This window comes from Thalassophryne amazonica, chromosome 13 (genome assembly GCF_902500255.1).
Source record: "Thalassophryne amazonica chromosome 13, fThaAma1.1, whole genome shotgun sequence".
NCBI lineage: Eukaryota > Metazoa > Chordata > Actinopteri > Batrachoidiformes > Batrachoididae > Thalassophryne > Thalassophryne amazonica.
The window spans coordinates 77209493-77215813 of NC_047115.1; positions in this window are offsets into that span (position 1 = coordinate 77209493).

Consider the following 6321-nt stretch of genomic DNA (forward strand, 5'->3'; position numbering starts at 1 on the left):
GGGAACCCCCCAGCAGTCTAAGTCTATAGCAGCATAACTAAGGGATGGTTCAGGGTCACCTGATCCAGCCCTAACTATAAGCTTTAGCAAAAAGGAAAGTTTTAAGCCTAATCTTAAAAGTAGAGAAGGTGTCTGTCTCCCTGATCCGAATTGGGAGCTGGTTCCAGAGGAGAGGAGCCTGAAAGCTGAAGGCTCTGCCTCCCATTCTACTCTTACAAATATAATGTCTTATATTATTCGCCCAACCGTGATTGTGTATTTGGCACGTTTTGTGCATCTAAACTACGTTTTTTACACCACTTTTTAAGGCTCTATTGCGGCGTATGTTTGACACATTTAATGGTGCCGTCTTTAATTACTGCGAAAACACCGCAATGGATGAAAACAGACAAACTTCATAAGCATTTTGAGTGGAAGCCTGTTAACGACGAAACAGTTTTTGAACAAAATGCTGCTTGTTGGCTGTAAGATGGTGGTAGTTTGACACTGTTCCCTGGGTGAGATGAGCCAAACAGAACCGCTTTAGATCACAGCTCCTCCGCGGGCTGCAAATCCGCCCACAGCCGGCGACAAAATATCCGCCTTTTTTCCCTCCCGCATTGAAACCGGAAGTGAGCTTACAAGCGCGCTCATTGGTCAGTTGTGGTTGGGCGTATATGCTGGCGAATTTACTTTACTGATCCAATGGTTGGGTGTATAGCCACTCCGTTAGAAGTATTGGCAGTAGATTATGACCAACAAGAATTAGTTGCATATGGCTGCGTAACACAGAAAATAACAAGTGACACGAAGAAAATAAGCTATAACAATAAAAGCAAACACAAAACGGAAACAAGACAAGTGAAATGGACAAGTGAAAAGGAAGTGAGTCTAAATCACAGTAACAGCAATCAAACAACATCAAATGAGAATCTAGAGATTTCAATCGAAAAATCTAAGATGCCTAGTAGCAAATGCAGATTCCCTGAGTAAGATGACAGAATTTATTGTGCCAATCTCAAGCGCTGCGGAGAAACCCAACATCATAGTTGTGACAGAAGTGAAACCAAAATATTGTAGGTATAAACCAACACTAGCCGAGTTTGTTTTGGATGGATTTCAGATCTTTCAAACAAATGTCACAAGTGAGCATGGTGGAGGCATAATTATCTACATCAATACAGACCTTGACTAAGAGCCATTCAGTTTGAACACAGATTTTGAGGAAGCTGTTTATGGCCAGATCAGTCTGTAAAATCTAGAGAAGTTCTTTGTTGGGGCAGTGCACCGCAGTCTGAGTTCACCTATCGTCAATACTGAAAATCTGAATAAGCTGATAAGAGAAGTTGGGGACCTGCAAATGTCACATAACATAATCATGGGAGACTTCAATTATCGAGACATAGATTGGAAAACACCCCAGAAGGCAAATCATCAGCTGCTTACAAGTTTATTGAGGGCCTACGAGACTCATTCATGTTCCAGTATGTGATAACCCTGACCAGAGCAAGAGCTGATCAGCAACCAACAACACTAGATTTGATCATATCCAATGAAGAGAACATTGTTGATGACATTCAGATAGAAAGCCCGATAGGAAAAGTGACCATGCATGTGTGAAATGTACATTTAAATGCCAGAAGGATAAATCAATTCAACCGAGAAAGAAGTTCCTTTAGGAAAAGGCGGAGTTTACAAAAACAGCAAATTCCCTGGCAGAAATAAACTGGGAGGAAGAGTACCAGCAGTTACAATATAATCCAGACAAAATGTATAGTTTTACACTGGGCCAACTTCACTATGCAACAACAAAATCAAAAATAAAAGAAAGAATATTAGAGTTGTACAAAAATGACCTGAAGGAGACTACCCAGACTGATGAAGAAAAGGCCGAAGTGCTGGCAAATTTCTTCACTAGCGTATTCACTGAGGAGCCCATAGATCACATCCAGGAGCTACCTCTAAGGATGGTCTGCTTCAGCATATTGACAAAACTCCAGATACGGTAAAAAAGAAATTAAAAGCACTCAATGTGAAGAAATCCTGTGGACCCGATAATCTCCATCCGAGCCAAATGAAAGAGTTGGCGGACACCCTGTGTGTCCCATTATCTCTCATATTCAGTCGGTCAGTCAACTCACATATTCTACCACAGGTGTGGAAAGAAGGAAACGTTGCCACTATCTTCAAAAAAGTGACAAGAAAGACACTGGAAACTACTGGCCAGTAAGCTTAACTCGTATCACATGCAAATTGCTTGAGTCCATCATAAGGAGTGAAATCATGGAGCATATGAAAAATCAACACATTTTCAGCAACCGTCAGTTTGGGTTCTTAGGTGGAAGGTCCACAACACTACAGCTTCTATGTCTTGCACAAATGGACCGAATTAATTGATAATGGTGAAAGCTTGAATGTAGTATATAGGGACTTCATGAAAGCGTTCGACAAAGTGCCTCACCGCAGATTGGTATCCAAAGTAAGGTCTCATGGCATACAAGGGGGTATTCTCCAGTGGATTGAGTCCTTCTTGATTGATCGACAACAGAGAACAATGGTAAATGGAGCAAAATCAACATGGAGAGATGTCACAAGTGGCATGCCACAAGGCTCAGCCCTTGGACCACTGCTGTTTGCCATATACATTAACGATCTGCCGGACAGTGTGAACTCAGATGTTTATTTAATTGCGGATGACACAAAACTGTTCCATAAGGTAAATAACCCAGAGGACATTCCAGCAAGATTTGGACAGACTAGTTGAATGGTCTGAAAGATGGTTATTCAAGTTTCATCCCAACAAATGCAAGGTAATGAAGCTTGAGAGAGGAAATAGTGACAGATTCTACTTCAACTCCAGTGAAAGCAAACAAGAACTGAAAACCACAGACAAAGAGAAATATCTTGGAGTTATAGTAGATGAGAACCTGCAGTTCAGGGTTGACATCTGTGTAAGAGTCAACAAGAGTAACCAGATCATGGGAACTGTACAAAGATCATACAAATATTTAGACGAGAAGAATTTAAAATTGCTTTACAAAGGCCTTGTCCGCCCCCATCTTCGAGTATGCTGCACCAGTGTGGATGCCAGTATATAAAAAAGATGTAGCAATATTCGAGAATGTCCAGAGAAGAGGAACACATCAGATCCCATCCCTGAAAGGACTCTCCTAAATTGGAGCTGCCTAACTTATGCTTCCACAGACTGAGGGGGGGGGGGGACATGATAGAAGTGTATAAACGTTTTAATGAGTGTATGATGACCAGGTAGATCCCTTACTCAAGGTAGCTGGTGGGACATCTACTGGAGGATACTGTTTCAAGTTGGAGAAGCAGCATGCCCGGCTCAGGCTACACCAGCATTCAAGTATCGTGTAGACAACACGTGGATCAGTCTCCCAGAAGAAGTGATGATAACCCCGCAGCTTGAACGCTTTCAAAAATAGACTAGATAAACTCGGGAAGGACCACTCACATTGATATGATTGAGGCAGAGGTATGAGGGGCAACCCCAACTAAGAAGATCTGGGCATTGAGGCTTGACCTGCACCCAGAATCATCACAAGGTATCATAAGGTATCTAATGTGAGCTACTGCATAATTTTTGGAAGAAAATTTTAAAACAGGTTGTTTTAAACACTGCAGAACACTTTAACTTAAGCAGTTAACTTTCAAAATGGGAGACTTTTTCATGCAGGTTCGGTGAATTTAAACTGACCATAGGTGTGAACGTGTTTGTCTGAATGTGGCCCTGCGATGCACTGGTGTCCTGCCCAGGGTGTACCCTGCCTCTTGCTCTATGACTGCTGGGATAGGCTCCAGCACCACCGTGACCCTTGATTGGAAGCAGGTAGAGAATATGAATGAATGTGATTCTAAGATCATTCATTCCTTGCAACAAGCCCAGACATATCCAGGTAATGTACAGGTATGGTGTACTCAATAAGCAAATTTACTTTTTTCTTTCGATCTGGTGCATCAAAGTATAACATTTTTAGCAGTTTCTACTCACTCTATGTCATTTCAATTGGAAGACTTATAAGATCATGGCAGAGGTTTTCAGCTGCGGACTGACTCGCCTTTGGATCGCACTTCAGCTCAGGTGAACTGACGAGCTGTTAGGATTTATTCCCGAATGTTGCTCCTGGTGTGGAAATGAGGATGAAAACTTAAGATAAAACGGATGAGTGATGTTTTTTGTTTGTTTTAGGGGGTCAAAGCTGTGATCTTTATTGGTACAGCGGACCAGTTAGGGGAGGCCGGGTTCTGTTTGTAACAGTGTTCAAAGCAGCAGCCATGCTGGCATTTTGATTTCAGTTTCTACCTGATGAGGATCAGCCCACAGAAGTGCAATATTCTTTGGAGTATTCTACAGTCTAAAACGAATGATTTGCTCAGTTTAAACCCCCCCCCCCTAAAATAGCAATTTGCATGTTTTTTTTTTTAAAGAAATTCTAACTCAGCCACTGAGTACACACAAGACACTTATAGTCAGACTAACTCAAGTTTAGCAAAGCATTTAATTATCTGGTTTTGTATAGTTAATTTGTTTTGTCCTCTACACTGTTAATTAATTTTAAACTATTTAATTTAAAGATTTTGGTTTTGTTAGTTAGCCAAATTCTTTATGTTATTCAAGCTTCTTTATTTTTCCTCCATTCCACTCAGTAATGTTCATGCAAAATGTTACCTTAATTCTCTCTCTCTCTCTCTCTCTCTCTCTCTCTCTCTCTCTCTCTCTCTCTCTCTCTCTCTCTCTCCCTCTTTCTCTCTCTCTCTCTGAAGGTTGTTTAAACATTGTAGTATGTGCATAATGTTCTTTTGTCAATTAATGATTTTTTTTCCATATTTTGAAAGTCTAAATTTGGTGATATTTTCTATTCTGTTAAAGGGTGTCATTGTGAAACCCATGTGTTTGGCTGAAGATAATGGCAGTGTGGTACAGTTTGGTGTAATGTGTGTGTAATTGGTGTCAAATGGTGAAATGTTCCTTGCTCAAGAACTTGAGTGTGGTATTGTATTTGATACTGTTCCTCTCCAAATATAAATGAGGCCTAATATAGCTGCAAATGGTTAACATTATCTGTGAAACTGCTGATTTTGAGAAGCCCTTACCAAAAAGTAGTATATGCAAGTATGTTTCAAGTATACTTCTAGTTTACTTTTTATATACTTATAAGTACTATTTTTTGGTAAGGGAGGACATGAAATGATTATTGTGGTTATTGTCTGAATTTTTTGACCGTTCATTTTAATGCCTGTACTAGCCAAGGCAAGGAAATCTATTGGCACAGCAGCCCCACCAATACTTTTTTCACCAGTAAAACCTCTTAAATCATTTTAAAGGCAGTTTTAAACAGAAACGAGGCCATTTTAAGCAGAAACAAGGCGATACTTGGTGACGCTTTGAAATGACTGACGCGCAGTGAACGCATCACCAAGCAGCTCATGTAGCTGTGGCCCTCTGATCGCTTCCTCTGTCTTTTCTGATGAAATGATGCTGAATTTATGTGGAAATAATTGTTGCCCAAAAGCTTCAGATATCTGTCACTGAGATAGATGATGACTGGAGTGCAGTTTGAAGCAGAAACAAGGTGATAATCTGTGAACCGCGGCTGATGAAACATGCGCAGTGCAGGCAGGGTGGACCAGTTTTTAGGAGAGACCATTCCGTCAGTGACACCGGCACTCAGAATGTACTGGCTGCACACCCCATGTGGCTGTTATTTTTAGGCATGCAATTATAATGAATGAAAATGAATGAAAACGAAAATGAAAACTGTTTATTTCGAACATTTGATACAACAACAATTACAAGATAGATCAGTAAAGACAACAACAAAAAAGTTCCTACTGTGTACCCAACATGTCTGAAAAGGAGTAGGGTGAAGCATCAGCTTATTTATCCCTACCCCTTCTTCCCCACAACCAGTAATACCCTTTGCCACATATACACATACATATATACATACACACATCAACATACATACACATATACATACACATATATACACATATACATATATACACATATATACACAAACATAAATATACACCTACACATACCTACTTACATACAAAATACTATATATTTACAAGCCGAAGCAAAAAACAAAAACACCCTAACCCTCATTACCCTTCCTCCTCCCTATACCCAGAAAAAAACATATTTTTGTACCGCTGTTTGAACTGGTTCATGCTTGGACATTGCTTGAGCCCCACTCCCAATCTGTTCCACATCCTCACCCCACAGACAGAAATACAGAAACCTTTTAATGTTGTTCGTGCCCACTGATGCTTTAAATTAAATTTCCCCCTCAGACTGTAATCCCCTGATCTGTT